The sequence below is a fragment of the Cibotium barometz genome, chromosome 4 (genome assembly GCF_041138505.1).
Source record: "Cibotium barometz isolate CiBa-2024 chromosome 4, ASM4113850v1, whole genome shotgun sequence".
NCBI lineage: Eukaryota > Viridiplantae > Streptophyta > Polypodiopsida > Cyatheales > Cibotiaceae > Cibotium > Cibotium barometz.
Window position 1 is genome coordinate 5,510,890 of NC_141049.1, and position 22,784 is coordinate 5,533,673.

At 40.6% G+C, this 22,784-nt stretch overlaps 1 protein-coding gene across 9 annotated transcripts in view; it reads left to right on the plus strand.

The window, feature by feature from the left end:
- The first annotated feature begins 464 nt into the window (after positions 1–464).
- Positions 465–22,784, plus strand: part of LOC147638823 (uncharacterized) — a 28,095-nt gene continuing 5,775 nt past the window's right edge. For 3 of the 9 annotated variants that reach the window (XM_086784814.1, XM_086784859.1, XM_086784863.1), the window contains exons 1-3: positions 465–597; positions 711–793; positions 2,846–2,909. The gene's annotated coding sequence lies outside the window, so the exon portion shown is untranslated. Of the gene's footprint in view, positions 598–670; positions 794–1,704; positions 2,910–22,784 lie in introns of all 9 variants that reach the window. The other 6 variants (XM_086784848.1, XM_086784845.1, XM_086784834.1 and 3 more) reach the window with 6 other exon arrangements.

Here is a 22,784-nt window from a genome sequence, read left to right on the forward strand (position 1 = left end):
CTTGATAGTAGGGTACACAAAGCTACTTCAGCATTGGAAGCATCATTGGCGACCACTAAGGCATTGGAGTCGTTGTTATCATTCTGGATCTCCATTTACTGAAATCCAATTAAATGAATATCTTAAGGCTCTACAAACATATCTTTTTATCCTTGTCAACATATAGCATAACCCTAACTATATACCAGCACTATACACATGTAGACATCTCGTTGGATAAAAAAGTACACAATGATAACTCTTAGCAATACATATAATTGTCTCTCTAGAAGTCTAGTATTTCCAAAACTATAAAGAACGTTCTTTACTTTTTAAGAACATTTCTCTGCTATTCTAAGGCTACTATAGTTTGTATATTCTCTATATAGTTTGTATATTCTCTAAGGCCCATATATTATCTCTCTAGAACTCTCTCTATAATCTTTGCTATTCTAAGACTACTATAGTTTGTATATTCTCTAAGCCATTGGCAATCCCTACAACATCTCTTGTTACCTATCTACCTCGCTTGAAACAATCGGCCCTTATTGCCATTGGACTTGAAGCGTCAACCATGGGAGCTTGCCATTACCGCCTCTCTCCGTCGCTTTCAGCCGCGTGAGTGTGTTCACCTTGCCTGCTATTCGCTGCAATGTTTTTTACTCCGTCTCTGCTGATTCAAGGTTCACAGGAGTGTCGTGTGCTGAGGACGGTGGTCATGGCTTTGGCAGTGACCAATCCACGTTCTTTGCAATCGTTCGTGTGCTACGTAGCCTGGGGCTTTGGTGGTGGAGAAGACGACTCAAAGGCCTGCGTAACTATTGCTTCTGATCACTGAAAGCTGTTGTTTATTGATTCCCTTTGCTTGTGTGATGCATTGCTGTCTTTTGTCGTTGCCTTTCTGGTCTGTGTGTTGCTATTTGCAATGGCAGCCTTTAGAGCTTCTACCCTTGCTGTTATCACCTAGCTTTTTCATAACTTCTAGGATAGTCTCTCTCTTCTTGCGAACTATGAGCTCTTTGATGCTTGCTTGTTGTCTCCTTTTCTCAGATTGCTGCAATAGTATGTGCTGGTTGCTGGCAACACTCAATTCTTGCTCTTGCTGCCATTCATTTTCCTCTTCATACCTCCAAGTTGAGGTTTCCAAGTGTGGCCATAAATATGGCTATTGTGAGCTCCTTGAGCTCCAAATTACATGTTTTTTGCCATAGCATGCTTCACTAATGCATCCTTCTTGATGCACAAATCTTTGCCTCGACAACCTCTTTCATAAGGTTTCATCATAGCCATTTACATGGCCATGTTGAGCTTACACATGAGCTCCATAATTGCTTGCCTCTTCCATTTTTGACAAGCAAGATTTCCATGCAACTTCTCTCACAAGGAAACCACTCCAAGGGTGCCTTCAACTAGATTTCTCACAAGAAATCTTCAGGCGCCAAACGTGTGAAAGCTATTAAGTGCTTCAACCATTGTTGCCCATCTTCCATGAGCAACTCTGTGAGCTCGGGGGGTTCACTCTATGAAGGACTTACATGTATTTATTCAAACACACATGTACACACAAAAATGTAAGCACCTAAATGTACAAATTGAAACACACATAGTAGTTACAATTATGATTTTTATACCCATGCGCATGCATATAGTAGTTACAATTATGGTTCTTACACCCATGTCATGCATGAGCTTACTTATATGTATGTATGTATGTATGTTTGACAGAGATGGAGAAGGTGACTTGCATTTTTTTTAGCACATGAGGAGTACTCTTTCCTTTGAGGAAAGGGTGAATTTGGCTAAAGAATTTGAGCGTTTCTATTTTCATGGTCCAAACTAATTTGGACCATGGGCGGTTCATGATGTTGGATGGAACGATGTTTTTAAAATTATTATACGTCTAGATTTTTAAAAATTAGATGAAAATATTACGCTAGTGAATATTAAAGAAAGCTTAGGCTTGATTGATCATTATGAAATATACTATAATGTCCCTGGTGATAGAGATCAAGTACGACAAGTATTTGATCAAGTAATTAAATGTATCCCAAAGCGGGAGCTCATTTGAAGATAAATATGGTTATGTTCTTCTTCTGTGCCCATTAGTGCTAGAAGGTCGCTTTTGGTATTTTTTCAATAAAATATTATGTTTGTCTGTCTCATTCTTTTCCTTTGCTCTCTATGTGGCTAACTATAAAAAGAACATGATTGTTATTGATTATCTTTTTTGTAGAACATGGCATTAGACACTTTAAAGTTGACCTATGACAATAATAAATTGTTCGCCGATATAATCTCCTTTGAGGAGATACCACAATTGGGTTTTTTTTGGATACTAACCTAGCCCAAATGGAAAGTTCTTGGCGCCAATCCACGCTATATCTATATAGTGGTAGACCCCTATAGTCCAGAGATGACAATCTTAAGCTCCTCTTAAGAAAAGAGACATTGGTATTAGTAGATGGCTTTTACATTGTGGTGGGTAGCACATTTAGGAGCTCTGAGGAAAAGCACTTCATTTTTAAGGAAACACTGAAGTGCATTCCGTTAAGGAAATTGGTGAAGATAATGTAATAATCTTTAAGATTATTGATTGATGTCTCTTCTCTCTCTATAATCTCTCTCTTCTCTCTCTCTCTCTCTCTCTCTCTCTCTCTCTCTCTCTCTCACACACACACACACACACACACACACACACACACATACACACACACATGCGCGCGTGCATACTCCACACATGTAGTATACATATAGTTACTCTTGCCTTTTTTCTGTGTATTTGGTGTGAAATGTAGCTAGGATAGGGTGAGAAAAATAGAGAGACCATAAACGTTAATTATTTTGGTGTTTGTATGTGATTGTGTAGAGACAAGCACAAGGACGTTAGCATCAAAGTTGGTGGTTTTGAATACCATTCTCTTCAACTTGAGGTTAGTTTTATTGTTGTGATTTTTTATGTTTATCTATTTGTGTGTTTGAAGTTAATATGTGATGCATAGATAAAGAGTTTTTTAATGTTGATATGCTTGGTTAGTAAAGAGAGAGAGAGAGAGAGAGAGAGAGAGAGAGAGAGAGAGAGAAGGGGACATCACATTAAAATACTTTCTATATCTCTTTCTATCTTACAAGTGTTTTAATATTGGTGATTTTTATGGCAAATGTTTATGGAATTACGATCTTTTCCACGTCTAATACTTTAATTTGTTGAGATTGGCAATGCCAAATTGATTAGGGGTGAGAGGTGAGTGATAAAATTGATTGGAGAGATGTTATGCACACCACCAAGTTTATATTGAGGAGGGGTGTTGAAATGTGCAACATAAAATGAATGGGTTATTTGGTTGAGTGTGTGAAAACACCCTAGAGGTTCAAGATATTGTGGCAAGATAAGAATGCCACATGTAATATTGAATGATGTGTGTGTTGACCAAAAGAGTGGAAAAGGAGTTGCCACATGGATGATGACATGTAAATTAGGATAAGGCTCTAAGGCCTATATCATTGTATGGTTCAATTGAGATATGCAATAGAATTGAGTGCATTAGGAACTCAATGGAGTCTTCTTGGGCCCTTTAATTTGGACGTTTAGTGAAATGCTTAAAATGCTAATCCATCTTTGACCAAGCCTAGAGGCCTAGTCCTAAAAGCATATATTTGATTTTTCACAAAAACAAAAAAAAAATAAAAAAAGGAGATATTCCTAGATCTGGCCACCTAGGTGACTTTAAAGCTTTGTAATGGGCTGTCAGTCAGTAATCATAGCCTACAGCAACCTTTTCGAACTCCAAACATTCCAAAAATTCGTCACTTTCTTCCCCCCTTTTTTGTGTGTACACCAGATCTCTTTCTCTCTCTAAATCTTCTCTCTAAAATGCCCTGCACTCCTTCTCCATGGAAAAAAGCGTCTTTCTCTACTCCAAAAGCCATAGCTAACAGATCTGTACTCCTAAATGAGCCTTCTCTCTCCAAACCCACAGTAGTAGCCATGGCTTGCAGGGAAGAAGCTTACCATGAGCATTCTCTCTACAGTACTTGGTCCTCTCTCCATAGCTAGCAGGTCTGTACTCCTAAATGAGCCTTCTCTCTCCAAACCCACAGTAGTAGCCATGGCTTGCAAGGAAGAAGCTTACCAGGAGCATTCTTTCTACAATACTTGGTTCTCTCTCCAAACCCACAGTAGTAGCACAGAAGAACCTTTTCATGAAGTATTCTCTCTCTATATTGCTTAGCAGCCATAGCTTGCACTAAAGAAGCTTCCCATGATGCATTGTCTCCTTTGCATTTTCGTCTCACCATTGCCAACCCTCTCTATGTTTCTTTGGCTCCCTTTTCTGGCTTCTTTCTCTATCCACAATGCAGCTCTAGAGAAGCAACCCTCATCTCCATTCTTCCCATTATTTTTTGATACCATATCTTGCTCCTTCCACTCCTATTCAACCCAAGCTTACAAGCCTACTTTCTTGTAGATGGCACTACAAGACATCACCAATAAGCCTTCTAAGATCCGCCTTCAGGTTGATTTGGAGACAGAATATGCAACCCTACGCAGTAGGCATGTTGCACCCAATATTTCATGTGCAAAAAAAGCAATCGTTTTTGATGCTGAACAGAGGAAAGGATCAAAGGTATGGCATAATGGCATATAAAGTTGTGACCAGAGCAAGCCACCTAGTCGTGACCAGGAGGACAATGCTTGGAACCCAATCTTGGAAATTCCACTATGTCAAGTGCATGTGTGCACATTACATGCAAGACTCAGGATTTTGGATAAGCTATTGATGCTCCACATAAACTATGTCTGGAACATGGAGCCCGAAGATCGACGAGAAGAGTTAATACATGCACTAGAGGGTGTACTTTCCTCTATGGGATTACATGCTGGAGCAGTGGTCTTGACAAAGGACAGAAAATCAAACCCTACACAAGACAACCCTAATAAAATTTGCATGGGTGGATCAAAGGCAAGACACTTGCTATCAAACCACTTGGGTTCTCAAAGCCACAGACTTTGAAATTTGGAAGAAGATATGTGATGTCACAACATATCGAGGAAATGATGCCAGGCTTGGCCTGAAACGTGCACATGTATGGGAGGTGTGTAATAAAATGGTCGATCTTCTAGAGCGACCTCACCTGGATGACCATGGTATTGAGGCACTTAAACAAGCCACTTGTAGATTCACAGAAGAAATGGTCGAGGCATGGGGAGAAACACACATTACTCACTACATGGTAATGTTGTATTTATTGTGTCCTTGTAGTATGTTCTTCATACTGTTTGTTGACTTTTTGTAATTTTCTATGCAGCATATATTGTATGCACATGGGCCATACTTTCTCGATAGATATGGCTCTTTAGCACTTTGGAGCAATCAAGGCATGGAGAAATCACATTACCAAGCAAAGGCCGTGTATTTTAAGGGCACTCGCCATGGTGGTGGCAAAGTCAAGAGTAATGCACTCCATGAAATGTTCAACTGGTTCTATCGCGTTCTGGTTGGCAAAAAAAGGCAGAAAAGTCGCGGTAATTTGTCTCTTAGGCGTCAAATAATGAAAACTGTTAATGCAAGAAGAACTGAAGGATACAACAGATCAAATGCTAGGGAGAGACTACGACAGTGGGTAGCAAGCAAGCGTCGGTGTGGTTCCTCATGGGCTTAAACTCTCTGATTATAATCTTTTTGTGTTTTTAAATTTTCTAAAAGTTTTAAAAATTTATATTTATAGACATATTTAAGTCATTTTTCATTTATAGCCACCACATTTCAATTTCTTCTTTGTGCTCTACTCTCTCTTGCCCTCCCACTATCTCTTGCACTCGTACATACCTAGGCCATGCCAGAAGAACAGGAGCAAGACTTGCGGTTTTTCGATCAACTCGGCCCACTACCTGCTACAGCAAAAAGGACAAGTCTACCTATCGTAACAGAGCAAGAGGCAAAGGAGATGAGCGAAGAAGAGCGCAGGAAGGAGGCCGAAGAAGCGCAACGCAGGAAGGAAGCTGAAGAAGCAGAGCCTAGTAGAGAAGCAGAAGAAGAGCGGCGTCAAAAAGAAGCCGAGGAAGGTCAAGGGCAGCCACTGGAGATTGTTATTGAGGCCGACACCCTAGAACAGCTAGAGGTTATCTTACAGAACAGGGAGGTCGAGCTCTTGTCCTACGGCATCACGAAAGATACCATTGACAAAGAGTTTGCTCTTGTGAGGGCAGCTTGGGAGACAGAAATGCAAAAGAGACAGCAGCCCAAAGAGGACGCAAGGAGGGCAAGCCAAGCACAGCCACCCCCACAGGCAGCCACAACATCCAGACGGCCAGTCAAGAAGTGTGGTAAAAGAATGGAGGGCAAGTTTCGGGACCAACAAGAAGAGGAAGAGCGTACACAAAAGAAAAAGAAGTTCAGGTCTGAACGACCACCGTGGGAGAATCAAAGACCACCACCGCCTCCACCAGTTACAAAGAAGAAGAGAAAATGGAGGCCAGGGACAGTCGCGCTACGAGAGATTAGGAAATATCAGAAAAGCACAGATCTTCTCATCCCCAAGGCACCATTCTCTCGACTGGTGAGAGAAACAATGGAAAAATATTCTGACAGGGTTGACCGCATACAGAGCACAGCTCTTGAAGCTCTTCAAGAAGCTGCTGAAGATATTGTAGTTTCTGTTTTTGAAGACTCAGTGCTGGCTATGGTACATGCCAAGAGAGTTACTTTGAAGCCTGTAGATATGTCCCTAGCCCTACGTCTACGTTTAGAGCGTAGCCTTCTACCTCAATAGGCTAACCCATTTTGTAATTCTCCCTACAAAATTTTGTAATGTTCCCAAATTCCTTTGTAGCTTTTTCACACATTAATGAAAACTTTGTGAGTTGTGTTACATTCTTTGTTGAGTCCATTTTTTTTGTATGCTCAGTGCCAATGAACATTTCATTTAAAAAATATAAAAGCACTATACACATAGGAAAAAACACACACAAACACACACACACACACACGCACACATATATATATATACACACACAAACATATATACACACACATATATATACATATACAAATATATATACATATGCACATATATATATATATATATATATGTACACACACACACACACACATATATATGAATATTTATATATATAAAAAATGTAGATCCTATAAAGTCAACTAGAGAAACTTATAGAGTGTCTTATGAGCCCCAAGGCAAAAAAAATAAAAAAAAAGCCATGTGCGCTACGGCGCGTTAATCGCGAGTTTGACCAGGTCAAAATGGAGATTTACGCGCCGTAGCGCACATGGTATTTTTTTTATTTTTTTTTGATATCTTTGGTCTGGTGAGGCTCATAAGACCATTTAGGTGCCCTAACAGCCCCAAATCTTATATATTTATATAAGATATTATTTATATTTATATATATCTTATAATAGCCTTAAAATCTTATAATATCTTATGTCTTATGTATATATATCCTATATATCTTATATATATATATATATATATTATATATATATATATCTTTCAATAGCCCCAGAATCTTATATATATATATATAGGTGCACACACACACACACACATATATATATACACACACAAACATATATACACACATATATATACATATGCAAATATATATACATATACACATATATATATATATATATATGTTTATTTATATATACAAAAAAGGTAGATCCTATAAATGCACCTAGAGACCCTTATAGAGTGCCTTATGAGCCTCAAGGCCAAAAAAAAAAAAAAAATTGCCATGTGCGCTACGGCGCATTAATCGGTACTTTGACCAGGTCAAAATGTCGATTTACGCGCCGTAGCGCACATGGTATTTTTTTTATTTTTTTTTGATGTCTTTGGTCTGGTGAGGCTCATAAGACCCTTCAGGTGCCCTAACAGCCCCAAAATCTTATATATTTATATAAAATATTATATATATGTATATATATCTGATAATAGCCTTAAAATCTTATAATATCTTATGTCTTATATATATATATATCCTATACATCTTTTATATATATATATGTATATATATGTATATATATATCATTCAATAGTCCCAGAATCTTATATATATATATAGGTACACACACACACACATATATATATGTATATATATACATGTATGTACATATATATATACATATATGTGAGTGTGTTTACATCTATAAATACAATATTTTTTCATACCGCTCTAACCCAATCTCGATTACTTTTTTTAATCACGATCTCAATTAAAATAAATCCTAAACAATTTTTTCTATGAACACATGAACAAAATCTTAAAATTGCGAGGCTTGAAATGGTATATCACAAGTACGCCAGGAAAAATCACAACTTACAATGCACAACAAAATTTTTTTATTAAACTTGGAAGAGAAGTTTGCATTACATCTTTTTAATAAGCTCTTGGAAGAGTTCAGGAGAGAGAGTTCTAGAGGCTGGTTTATGGCCTAAGCTTTGGAATACATCACTTGGCTCATTGATTCCTTAAGCCTGAGAAAGGGCACAATGGCCTAAAACTGAGCCGGGATGGTTGCCCGTGAAGCAATACAAGGCAGCTTCCCTAGCTACCAAAATACATTTATTTATGTTCGAGGCTCTCCGACAAGACTGCACTAAGTGCTTTACATTTTAGGAGCTCGGCATAGGCGATCTCTGCATATTCTAAATGAAAAACCCGCACTATGTCGGCTCTGAGGGCAGGTATGTAGTGCCAAAGGGATGCATCTCGACCCTCTGACTTTGGCCGCATTCCTCCTACGCACATAGCAAACTTGTCCACTTCAAAAGCAGTCTGTCAACATGTCAATATAGAAGTTAGGAAGCGTGAAATGATACAAAAAATAATTTTCTTTACAACTAAGAAGTAAGGACATACCTCAGTTGCATCGTCACTTGCAACTAGTTGCTCATTCGTCAAGTTTATGCTTCCTTGGTCTTGAGCATCGCCAGCAACCAAGGGCATGTGTGGTTCAAAGGCAGCTACGCTCTCATAGAATTGCACTTCTTGCTTTATTTCAACGAGCGCTTTGGCCACTACAACTTCCAAGGTACTGCTACCAATATCATATGCAAGCGCTTTTGTGGGGTTGTCATCTTCAAAAGAGATTTTCACTTTTCCTTTGTCTTGACCCCCAGCATTCACGGCAATAATAGAAAGTGCCTCATCCTCACGAAACCCGAGTGTCTTGGCAATGTCATCCAAAAACAAAAACTCTTTCCCATCAATAATGATTGGATGCAAAGACATGATAACAAGGTCTGGGACCTCCTCGAGTACTTCATCGCCCTCTAGAACTAGGTCCGGAACTTCCTCGGGGACATTATCTTGTAGAGCCACCAATGCCATTGAGGCCTCCCATTGTTCTGTAACATTCTCTTCCTCAGCATGGGCCTCTTGGACCTGCTCCATTAGCTTTACTTTGCCCTTTTCTTTTTCCTTGCCACTTTCTTTCGCCACACCCTCTTGTAACAGAAGGACCAAAACCATGTCCCAGCTTAGGAAAGAAGTGCCGATGTTGCCCATTTGTAGATCCAGGAGTAAGTCTTCCTCCTCATTTCTGTAGTCCGTTTCTGTGAGGGATTTTAAAAACCTGGATAGGCGAAATCTAAAATTCTTCTCTTCCCTGAATATGTACTTGATGAGGTCAACTGGAACCCATAAGCCCTCATCACCCTCAAACATGATGGAGTACGTGCTGATGTGTTCATCCATATACTGAATGACATCTGTAAAAGCATCCGCGTGTAGATGCATTGTTGCACGTACATCAATTGCTCCCTCAAACATAGGGACGATCTCATCAACCCTATGAAGTAACTCAAGCTTTCCTAGCTGTGCAATAAGTGCGTCAAGTAGAGGTGCCATGTCTATGAGTGATTGGAGGAAATAGAGAGTGTGTGATACAGAAAGGTGTGCGAAATTGAGAGCAAGTGCTAGGAGAGAACGATAATTGTCAATTGATGTAAATGAGTAAACTATCGTTTATAAATGGGCGACCTTGTTATAAAATTTTTAAAAACTTTTAAAATTTGTAAGTACCAAAAAATTTTTAAAAAATGGTATGCGAAAGCAAGAACGTATCCTTCCATCACAAGGTCATTTCCAATTTACTAGTGGCTCACGCCACAGATGCTTGTGTGACCAACCTTACACTATCACAAAAAAATAAAACTGCACAAGACAATTGAAAAACCTTAATAAGACAGTGAGGCAAAAAAATTGAAATTGTATTTACTTCAATTCAAGATTACATATCCAGTGGTTATCTGATAGCTACACAGCCAGGGAAAGTAATTTCTCTACAAAGAAAAGATCGTTCCTGCCTTTTGCGCACTACTCTACCATTGATTATCAAAGCAAAATCACCACTGAGTGAGAATCGAAGAACTAAGTAGTCACGTAAGTTGGCAAGGGACCAGTCATCATTCACAGTAACATCTTCTACATCCCCACCTTGCATGGATATATGTAGCACACCCTGTTCTGTAGAGGTTGTGTCGGAGTCTAACGCCTCCCATTCTCCATTTGTAAGCTTCCATTGCCTGTAAGGAAACGCAATGGACAACTGTTGCTTGGCAATATGATAGCGCATCACAACCTTCTCAACAATTACTCCGCATCTGATGGTGTCTCCATTGTGTTGAACAACTTTTTTATCCCATGCAGGTGATAAGAAACAAGTCAGAGCTCTCTCCCCCTTTGCAATCCATAAAGTTGGGGTACGATGTGTGTCACTTGTACGGAACAGGTACACAAAGAGGTGTAGAGGTATGAAGCAGGTTATGGTTGCTTTGTGAGATCCATATGTGCACTTCATAGCATTTTGCACCTTGCTTTCGATCTGCAAACAAGCCATGGCCACTGAAGCATTGTCTGGAATTGGCCATTCAATAGATGTGAGAGTTGGCGTAGGTTTTGGAACTAATTTTCCAGTACCATTTGCTGTCGTGGGAACCACATATGTATCCTCATAGAAGAAGATGTTTCGTGCAAGAAGTTGTGCAGCTGGACACCCTCCAAAGATTAAACTACCAAGCTCCACATGGTATGCTTCAAAGGTTCCTGAAATTGCCTCCATAGGCTCCCATTCACTATAGTTTGAGGGAAAAATATCTACGCACAAGAACCCAAGAACAATCGAAGCAGTGCTCAGTATACCATTATTAGCACACAATTGATTTAAAAACAAGAATATAAAGTGGTGAAATAACTTACAATTTGCAGGAAATCGTTGACGTTGGTCATGGTCTGCTAGTTTCAGCTCTGTTGCCTTGTAAACATGTTGGACCTTGGCTAGCTTTTTTCCATCACGATCTTGTTTGAGCTCCAATATCCGCCCTTTCCAATGGTGACTTTGTATATCAACGTATCGCTTTGACACCTTGTGGCTTCCTCTTGTACTAGGCTGCATCGTAATCCAATTCCACTTCTCGTACTGTTTGATGTTCCAGTGCCCATCCTCATCTTGACCACTGCTACAAGAGAGAGATTGAATACTGATCGGAGGCCTTCGAGCTCTAGAAGAAGACATCAGATGTATATATTAGAGAGATTATAAACCTTGATGGCAAAGAAAAATAGAATGGTGAGAAAAAAACTTAGACTAGGGAGATGTAAAAAAGAGAAGGAGTTGTAGAGCAAGTTCCAAGGGCTTGGCTGTGCTATTACTGCACTTTGAAAGAGGATATTGGAGGGGATGAGAGGAGACAATGAGTAAGATTATGAGAGCCAAAGCATTTGCAACTCAAGCTTCCATAGCTTGGCTCCACTGTTACACTCTGTAAAAGGAGGTTGGACAAGGTAGAAGGATGTAAGTGAGGATCAAACTTCCCTAGCTTCTGAGAGGAGGTTGCAGATCAAGCTTCCATAGCTAAGCTCTGCTGTTACACTCTGTAAAAGGAGGTTGGACAAGGAAGATGGATGAAGTAAGGAAATGTAAGTGAGGATCAAACTTCTATAGCCTCTGAGAGGAGGTTGCAGATCAAGCTTCCATAGCTAAGCTCTGTTGTTACACTCTGTAAAAGGAGGTTGGACAAGGAAGAAGGATGAAGGAAGGAAATGTAAGTGAGGATCAAACTTCCATAGCTTCTAAGAGGAGGTTGCAGATCAAGCTTCCATAGCTATAGATCTAGGTTTCTGAGTGAAGAGAGAGGTAGATCAAGAGGTAGATAGCTAAAAGAAGTAGTCTAGAGAGTGAAAAACGCCTTGCTATGAGAAAGGGAGAAGAGAGAGCGTTTTGGAGGGAACGTGGGAGAGAGGGATAGTGGAAAGTGAAGGGGAATGTGCATTGAATGCATGGGAACTCGTTTTTGGGCCTCTATCACTTTAGAGACCTTAGTTAATGATGGCTGCAGGCTGCTGGCAGGCTGCAGCTATCCTTTTCTATATAAAATAGGGAAAAAATGCATATACGTTTTAAATTTTTGAGTTTTAGTTGATTTTGAAAATTTAAAAAGAGCCTATTTAGCCTATTATTCTAAGTTTGACCACTACCTTCTAGGCTCTTACAAACCATTGGTTTCAGTCCACATGTAATCTCCCTAGTTGTCTATTTCTTAATCACCTCCATTAGGCAATGGCAAATTAAAGGGCCCAAAAAGACTCCATTGAGTTCCTAATGTTAAGTGTGCAATCTCTCTCTCTCTCTCTCTCTCTCTCTCTCTCTCTCTCTCTCTCTCTCTCTCTTATGGAGTTCTTAGTGTGGTATGATCCACCTTAATTATGTTGCTTAATCTATGTCTATCACCATGATCAATCCCATTTTAGGATTGTTTAACATGGTATCAGAGCTTGGGTGGGCTCTTAGTCATGGTCAATACTTATGTATAGTTTCTTAGTTATGTGTATATTTTATTAAGCATGGTTTTTCGTTTATTATGAAAAAGAATGCTCAATGTAAAGAAGGGTTACTGATTTATGGGATGAGTGAATCCCATGGCTCTTGCAATTTGGCAAAGAGCCAGTTTGAAGGTGCAAGCTTGTCAAGTTGGTGGCAAGCTATAATGGGCTAATTTGCAGCTCATGTTGGAGCATGTTGTTGAAAGGGCATGGCTCACAGACTCGGGGGGAGGGGGGGCGGGGGGTCACTTATTACAAAAAATGTGCCTATCACACGAGAGTTCAACAGAAGGACATTTTAAATATTTGAAACTTATAGAAATATATTTAAAGAGGTAATTTATTTATTGAATTTAAAAAAAATACAAATTTGAATAGAAAAGGATACATTATATTCATACAAGAATTAACAGATAAGGGATTTTCAAAATAGGCCTTGAACAATGACAGATTTTTTTAGGTCCAGGATCACCCCAGTAGATACGACCAGGACCTCCACTACCCCCTCGACGAGTCAAATGTCCCATAGACATCCTTCAGGAGGAGTCACCCTTGACAGAGCCATAGCACTTTATTGAGCGAGATGCCCATGCTTACCACAAGACCTCATCCATGGCTGCTTCATCACTGGTGGATTAGTGCCATCATCACCCACCATAGGAGACAATTGCCCTGCCACTTTAGTTCCTCTATCTTACAGCACCCCATGAGAGAGATACTGAGATTAGAAGATTACACCAGTCTTATACTAGTTGTAGATATTATACACTTTTGTTGTACCTCAGTAGGAGTATTTTCCTTTTATAGCTGTTTAGGACTTTTTTAGTCCTTTTTGTCTTACTTTTGATGAGACACCATTAGCTGTGTACTATGTTTTGGTCTCATAGGCCACTGGCCTTTTGCAGACGCTAATATAACTTTGTTTCTTTCTCTCTCTATGCCAATAATTCCAAGTATATTACCAATGGTAGCCACCGTCATTGTTATAAGATACCTATACCTACTATGCATCATTGTCTAAGAGAGAAAAACAAAATCCACATGTCTACCCATGTAACTCAATAATCAACAAATCATTACATGCTATTGGATGATGGCACAATCATCCTTTCTCTAGTGTGTAGTATAGTGAAGCCATCACATGCTCTTTCACCTTCAAAAAGAAGAGTTAACACCCACTCAAGCAAATGCTTTCATAATTACAAATTAGGTCATAAATATTAAAAGACTAAGGTCATGTAAAAGGGTAGGAGAAGGGTGTGTGTGTGAATGGACTTATGGTCCACTAGCTCACCTATTTAAAGGCAAAGCTAGAAGGCATTATGTAAAAAGAATAGTTTATAGCTTAGACAATCAAGCATATCAATATTATAAATGGCATTTTTGTGCACACACTAAAGTATTAGACGTTGGTGGCAAAGATCATAAGTACATACACATTTGCAATAAAAATCACCAATATTAAAACACTCGTAAATAGAAAGGGATATAAAAAGTATTTTAATGTGTTGTCTCTTCTCTCTCTCTCTCTCTCTCTCCCTCTCTCTGAATCTTGCTAACCAAGTATATCAACATAAAATAAAAATCACCAATATTAAAACACTCGTAAATAGAAAGGGATATAAAAAGTATTTTAATGTGTTGTCTCTTCTCCCTCTCTCTCTCCCTCTCTCTGAATCTTGCTAACCAAGTATATCAACATAAAAAAACTCTATCTATGCATCACATATTAACTTCAAACACACAAATAGATAAAGATAAAAAATTACAACAATTAAACTAACCTCAAGTTGAGGAGAGAATGATATTCAAAACCACCAACTTTGATGCTAACGTCCTTGTGCTTGCTTGCCTCTACATAATCACACACAAACACCAAAACAATTAACGCTTATGGTCTCTCTATTTTTCTCACCCTGTCCTAGCTACATATCCTAGCTACATTTCACACCAAATACAAAGAAAAAAGGTCAAGAGTAACTATATGTATACTACATGTGTGGAGCATTTGTGTGTGTGTGTGTGTGTGTGTGTGTGTGTGTGTGTGAGAGAGAGAGAGAGAGAGAGAGAGAGAGAGAGAAGAGAGAGAAGAGACATCAATCAATAATCTTAAAGATTATTACATTATCTTTACCAATTTTCTTAACGGAATGCACTTCAGTATTTCCCTGAATATGAAGCGCTTTTCCTCTCGGAGCTCCTACATCTACTACCCACAATGTAAAAGCCATCTACTAATCACAATGCCTCTTTGATTAAGAGGAGCTTAAGATTGTCATCTAGCCTATAGGGGTCTAAGACAATATAAATATAGAATGGATTGGGATCATCCCATCCATCAAATCCAAGAACTTTCCTGTGAGACCCGAGCCCCCTCCGAGGTCACTGGAGGCGGAAGCAGCGTAGCCTCTCGCACAGGGCAGGGATCCACACTCGAGGCCTCGCCCAACGGATATCCGGATACTATATGGTAAGTTGTACAATAAAAAAATAAATTGGTGTTTTAACCTTGACTTTTTCTAATTAAATTCTATTGTCATGTGTACAACACATAGTTTATGTGCATGGTGCATATTTCATGAACAAGTATGGATCGCTCGACATGTGGAGTACCCAAGGGATGGAGAAATCACATTATAAAGCAAGAGGGGTTTATTTCAAAAATACAAGACATGGAGGTGGAGCTTCTGCAGGAGAAACACGTACAAACTATCTACAAGAGATGTTCAATTGGTTTTATCGCACAACCTTTGGAAGGGTATTGGTTAGGGAGCGGGCCCAACAATCTAAGCTTGCGCAAGAGGTATGCAAGGCTGTAAAAAGTCATGCTCAGCTTGAATGGTTGCATTATAAAGCAAGAGGGGTTTATTTCAAAAATACAAGACATGGAGGTGGAGCTTCTGCAGAAGAAACACGTACAAACTATCTACAAGAGATGTTCAATTGGTTTTATCGCACAACCTTTGGAAGGGTATTGGTTAGGGAGCGGGCCCAACAATCTAAGCTTGCGCAAGAGGTATGCAAGGCTGTAAAAAGTCATGCTCAGCTTGAATGGTTGCAGACCAATGCTCCCCATAGGCATGGTGCTTGGCGTGTAGCAACGAATGAGGAGACAAGGGAGGCGTTGGGTTGTGCACGCACCAGCATAAATCTAGATGTAATAAGGCTAAGAAAATAAGTTTAGCTAGGTTTTTTTTGCCCTTCTCTCACTTCATCTTTTTTAGAGAGCTTAGTCATACATGGATATGGCACGCACCAAGAACACCGCACGTGTTACCATGCCTTCACAAAACACAGTGCGAGGCACCCAACGACCACATACTGGGGCGACACCACGGAAGAGAGTGACCCCTTGGATTCTAGGACATGCCCAATGGGATCACCAGAGTCCAACCCTCCTCCCACACACATGCAGGCCCTTCTAGTGGGAGCAAGCGTGTGAAGAAGACTCCACAATGCAGCCACCCCAGAGATCAAGACAAAGAGGCCGATGATGAGCAGTTCGACTGGGTTGGTGAAAACATTCCTACATTGCGTAGCACTATAGGTGGCAAGACCCTACGACCAGGACAGGGTTCCCTACCTACCCGGGAGGAGGAACTTGATACACAGGGACCACAGCAATAGGAGGAGGAGGATTCAGACTATGAGAGAGACCAAGAGGAGGTTCCTGCAAGTGCATGCAAGAAAGAAAGGTCAAGCACTTCAAGCTAAGGAAGTCCCAACCTCGCCACGCACCAACACAACACAGAGAGCTCCAAGGAGAAGGATGCGCCAAGGGCATAGGGCTCTACAAGAAATCAAGTTTTATCAAAGGAACACTGAGTTGCTTTGATAAGAAGAGCCCCTTTCGCTCGCACAGTGAAGGAGATTCTCCAACGGTATATAACAGAGTTTCGTGTGCACGGGATTGCCTTTGAAGCATTGCAAGAAGCCTCTGAGGCTTACCTTGTTGGGCTTTTTGAAGACACCAACCTCCTTGCAATACATGCAAAGAGGATTACCATATCTGCCAAGGACATGCAACTAGCTCGGTGCATTCGAGGGGAGCGAGACATGATCTAGAGATCTTAGATGTTAACCTTTTTTTTTTGAAGCAACTCTTTTGTTTCAAACCCCCCCTTTGTAACAAGCTTATCTGGCTTTCATTTGTAACCTTCTGATAATTAAAATTTTAAGTTTTTCTTACAATGTCTCGGTGTCATCATGTTTGTTTAACATGGAGTGTCTATCATGTGCTAGTTTGTCACCTAAGACATCAGAAATGCTCCTGGAGGACTGAGGAAGCTGTGCCAGAACAGTGCAAATTTGGCCTGTGCAACGGCGATGTAGGCTCAAAATTCACACTATTCTGGCACTTCTCTCCTCAGGATCATTTTTGATGTATTTATAATAAAGTTGAGCACACTAATTATGAGAAACAGTCGTTTACAAGATAAAAACACCTTTAATCATGTGTAAAAATACAGTGTTTATCATCCAATGCATCAGAATTACTCCTGGAGGACTGGGGAAGCTATGCCAGAACAGTGCGAATTTAGGCTTTGCAGCGGGTGATGCAGGCCCAAAATGTTGCCATATACATAGGCAGTGATGTGTGTGAACACACTTAGGACCGCTGGGGCACTTTTTCCCTCTTTAGGAGGTTTTTTCCCCCGGCTTGTATATACGCCCATCATTCTAGGGCTAACTTATCTTTGTACATTGACACAATCTAATACACTTTTGTGTTGTGTGCATTCTTGCTTCTTCTTCTCCAAGCTTTGTGTGCTTTCCTGCAACCCTAATTCCAACAATTGGTATCAGAGCAGGCATCGACTCCCAGGGCTACACCGCCAGCACCCTCCGACTCACGTTCTCCGATTGAGGTGAGCTTTCACGAGTGCTTGCAGGTCCCTATACTCTACAAATAAGCCCATAGGGCTTGGCGTTCTCATAAATCGCATCTGAGGTCATTTCAGGCTCCGTTTTTGCATTTCAAGTTCTGCACATGTGTTTTCGTCATTTTCTGCAGAAATTTTGACAGTGTAGTTTTCTGCAAAATAGCATACGTACTCTATTGTGGACCGTGCTACATAGCACGAGTTGTTCTCTGTTCAGTCTTTGCTTCATTATAGGTAGCTTTTGCATCAGTTTCAGTCAGTGGCCATGGCTGATAACAACAATGATGTATTTCGCATGTTGTCCGCTGAAGACAAACTGGATGGAGACAGCAACTACCCACTTTGGGCATACATGATGCAGCATGTTTTGGCTGCAAAAGGAGTGTGGAACATTGTGCAGGGTATGGATGTACGTCCAGGTTCTATGTATGTAGGATCTGTTGAGGATGTTGCAGGTTCTAGCAGCTCTACTGTTGCTGCTGTTTTACCCACTGCTGAACAAGCTCGTTGGGAGGGTAAAGATGCGCAGGCTCAGGCACTTTCTATCAAACGTAACATCACCCCACATATTCGTTCAGCTAAAATAGCAAAACAGGCTTGGGATATTCTAGCTGGTTTGTATGCAGGTCGTAACGAGGCAAAAATCGCTTACCTGCGTAAAGAGCTAGAATTGAAGATTATGCAAGAAGATGATGACATGAATGTTTTTCTTGCTGAGATTAAAGATCTCAAAGAACAGTTGATTTTTGCAGGTGAGATTATTCCTGATCATTCTCTTGTGCAAACTGTTCTTGATGCTTTACTTACCTGAGACATATCAGACTTTTACTTCCACATGGAGACTTCTTGCGAAGGATAGACCTGATGCTGTCAAGTATGATACTTTAGTCAACAAGCTCTTGCAAGAAGCACAGTCCAGGCAAAATAGGGCCAGGCACAGCGTGCAGTTGATCAAGCATTTATTGCTGCCCAGCAGCAGAGAAGAAGTGGTAAGGCAGCCCTTTCCACTGTTTCTTCTCCTATTAGTAGGTCTGCAACTTCTTCTCCTTCCACAGGTAGCAACAATAAGTCTGAGAAGGCTCTTGATAAAGGCAAGAAAAAGACCAGGTGCAACTATTGTAAGGCAAATGATCATGTCATTAAGAATTGCCCTAAGCTAAAGGCTAAAGAGGCAAAGAAGAAAGAGTCAAATGCAGCCACAATAGCGGATGCTTCTACAAATGCAGATTCTGCAAATGTTGTGCAGGATACAGAATGGGCGTTTAGCGTGTATTGCCAGTATGACCCATCTGCACATGATGCATGTTTGGCAGTTTCTGTTGACTCTCATGTATGGTATTTTGACAGTGGTGCTACAAAGCACATTACCTCGCATCGTGATATGTTCACTTCTCTTGAGGCTGTCCCTAATGGGAATACTGTCACATGTGCCAATAATGCTTCTTACCCAGTGAAGGGCATTGGTAAAATTATGCTTACTGCCGCAAATGGCAGCGCTTTCACACTTTCAGATGCTTTGTATGTGCCAGGGATAAAGAAGAATCTATTGTCTGTCTCTGCGCTTGCTAGACTTGGACTTGTAGTCAAATTTGTGGATGACAGATGTACTGTTCATGATTTGACTTCTGGTGATACGATTATTGTATCTGGCACCTCGTTTCGTGGGCTGTATAGGCTCAATTCTTATGACAAGTGTGTGGAAGATTCAGCAAATTCAGTTTCTGATGAAAAGGCAGTTTCAGATGCAAAACTATGGCATGCTCGTTTTGGTCATCTGAACTTTGCTAGTTTGCTGCGTTTGCAGAAATTTGATATGGTTGCTTCATTGCCCCCTCTTGAGGCACCATTAAAACATGTTTGTGAAGGCTGTATTTTGGGCAAAATGCAATGTTCTGCGTTTCCAAAGGATGGTTCTGTGCGGGCCACTCGCAAATTGCAACTTGTACATAGTGATGTATGTGGGCCTATGCAAACTCCGTCATTTGGTAAACACTTGTACTTCGTGACTTTCATTGATGATTACTCAAGGCATGCATGGGTATATCCACTAAAGGCAAAGTCCGAAGTGTTTTTGTGCTTCAAACAGTTTTTGCTTATGGTTGAAAATGTATCTAATTGTAATGTGGGCACCCTCCGCCGTTCTGATCGAGGGGGAAGTACATGTCTAAAGAGTTTGATGCATTTCTGGCTAGTCGTGGGATAAAACACCAATGTACAGTGCCGTATACCCCTCAGCAAAATGCTGAGAAGAAAAACAGGTCACTTATGGAGATGGCACGATGTATGGTCAAGAGCCAAGCTTTGCCACATGCGTTTTGGCTTGAGGCTGTCATGTGTGCTGCATATGTACTCAATAGGTGTCCCACTAAGGCCTTGCAGTCTATTACTCCATACGAAGCTTGGCATGGTAGGAAGCCTTCTATTGCTCACTTGCGTGTCTTTGGTTGCTTGATCTATGCTTTAGTGCCTATGCAACAATGCAGAAAATTGGATGATAAGGCTGTCAAATGCATTTTTGTTGGTTACAGTGCTGAGAGCAAGGGTTACAGATTGTATCATCCGCAGTCAAAGTGTATCTTGATTAGTTGAGATGTTGTTTTTGTGGAAGATGCTGTGCAGCCTTTGTTATCATGTACCAAAGAGACAGGTGTGAGCTCACGGGATGTATTTGATACATTGTTGCCTCTGTTTACAGGTGGGAATTCAAATGTAAGTCCTAATGAGGCAAATATTCAGTCTATGCAGATTTCAAAAGACATCATAGATCAGCCTATTTCTGATGCAGATTTACAGGATGTAATTTCTGAGGATAGGGCTGAAAATGAGCAGGCTAGAGGTATGCCTAAATGGCTTGTGTAAACCTTGCGTGATAGTAAAATTGATGCACCTATATCTAGTCGTACTCGTTCAGGTTTTCAGCATGCCTCTTATGCATCAGATTGTTATGCTTTGGCTATGTCTAGTATGTGTGAAGAGGAAGAACCTCTTTCATTTGATGAGGCACAAAAATCAGAAAATTGGTTGGCTACAATGCAAAGTGAATATGATGCTATAATCAAGAATGGTACATGGTCTTTGTGTGATTTGCCTATTGGTAAAAAGGCCATTGGATGTAAGTGGGTTTTTAAGTTGAAACGAAAGCCAGATGGCAGTGTTGATCGCTATAAGGCTAGACTTGTTGCAAAGGGTTATGCTTAAGAAAAGGGCATTGATTTTGATGAGATCTTTGCTCCCACTTGTCGTATGACTACCATTCATAGCATTTGTGCATTGGCAGCTTATAATGGTTGGAATGTGCATCAGTTGGACATAAAGACTGCGTTCTTGAATGGAGATTTGCATGAGGAGGTGTATGTATCGCAGCCTCGTGGTTTTGTTCAAAGAGGGCAGGAAAACAAAGTGTGCAGGTTAAAAAAGGCTTTATATGGTTTAAAGCAAGCTCCACGAGCTTGGTATGAAAAGATACATGCATATTTGACTGCACATGGTTTTCAGAATAGTCCAACAGAAAGCACTTTGTATGCTAAACGTGTGGATGATGTGCATCTAATCATTGCTCTCTATGTCACTGACATGCTACTCACCGGACCAAATGAAAATTATATTGCTGATTTTAAGGCTGATTTGAATGCCTCTTTTGAGATGTCAGTTTTGGGGCATTTGCATCATTATTTGGGGATACAATTTAAGTAGTGTGATGGAGGTATTGCTTTGTGTCAGACAAAGTATATTGAGACATTGTTGCGGATATTTGGCCTTGAAAACTGTAAGCCTCTTGCTACTCCAATGGAGACAGGTTTGAAGTTGAGTCTTCATGATGCTGGAGATCACTTTGATGTCACACTCTATCAGACAGCTGTTGGTTGCCTCATTTATGTATGCATTACGAGGCCGGACATTCAATTTGCAGTCTCAGTGAGCAGGTTTATGCATAGCCCAGGGTCTCAGCATTGGAAGGCAATTAAACGCATCTTTTTGCTACTTGAGTGGCACCATACATCTTGGGTTGTTTTATCCCAAGGGGGGATCGTTGCCGCCGCCAGATTTACATGCCTTTTCGGACTCAGATTGGGCTGGTTGCTATGACACAAGAGTGTCCCCACAAGTGGTTTTTGTTTCATGCTCGGTAGCTCATGCATATCTTGGTTGAGCAAGAAGCAACCTACTGTGGCCACTTCTAGTTGTGAAGCTGAGTACAGGGCAGCTTTCACAACTACGGTTGAGTGTGTGTGGCTCAGATGGCTTATGGCTGATTTGGGTGTTAGACAGGAGTCTGCCACCTCTATCTACACTGACAGTCAGAGCGCATTGGCAGTTGCGAGAAACCCAGTTTTTCATGCTCGCACAAAGCACATTGAGGTGCATTATCACTATGTCAGGGAGAGACTCTCAGCAGGAGAGATTAGCTTGGCCTATGTGCCAACACAGGACAACCTCGTCGATCTTTTCACAAAGGCGCTTTCTCGTGAGAAGTTCGAAGCTTTCCGCAAAGCCTTGGGCTTGCTTCCCTTTGTGGATTGATCTACTTCGGGCATGGCACTCCCCTATACATGAGTGCCAGCTCTCGTTCACACCATCACTCCCAGGGGGGATTTGTTGCCATATACATAAGCAGTGATGTGTGTGAACACACTTAGGACCGTCGGGGCACTTTTTCCCTCTTTAGGAGGTTTTTTCCCCCGGCTTGTATATACGCCCATCATTCTAGGGCTAACTTATCTTTGTATATTGACACAATCTAATACACTTTTGTGTTGTGTGCATTCTTGCTTCTTCTTCTCCAAGCTTTGTGTGCTTTCTTGCAACCCTAATTCCAACACAAAATTCGCACTGTTCTGGCACTGCTCTCCTAGCCACTCAAGATCATTTCAGATGCATTTATAATGAAGTTGAGTACACTAATTGTGAGAAACAATAGTTTATAAGATAAAAATGGCTTTAATCATGTGTAAAATTACATTGTTTGTTGACAATCCAATGCATCAGAATTGCTCCTGGAGGACTGGGGAAGCTATGCCAGAACAGTGCGAATTTAGGCTCTGCAGCGGCGGTGCAAGCTCAAAATTCGCACT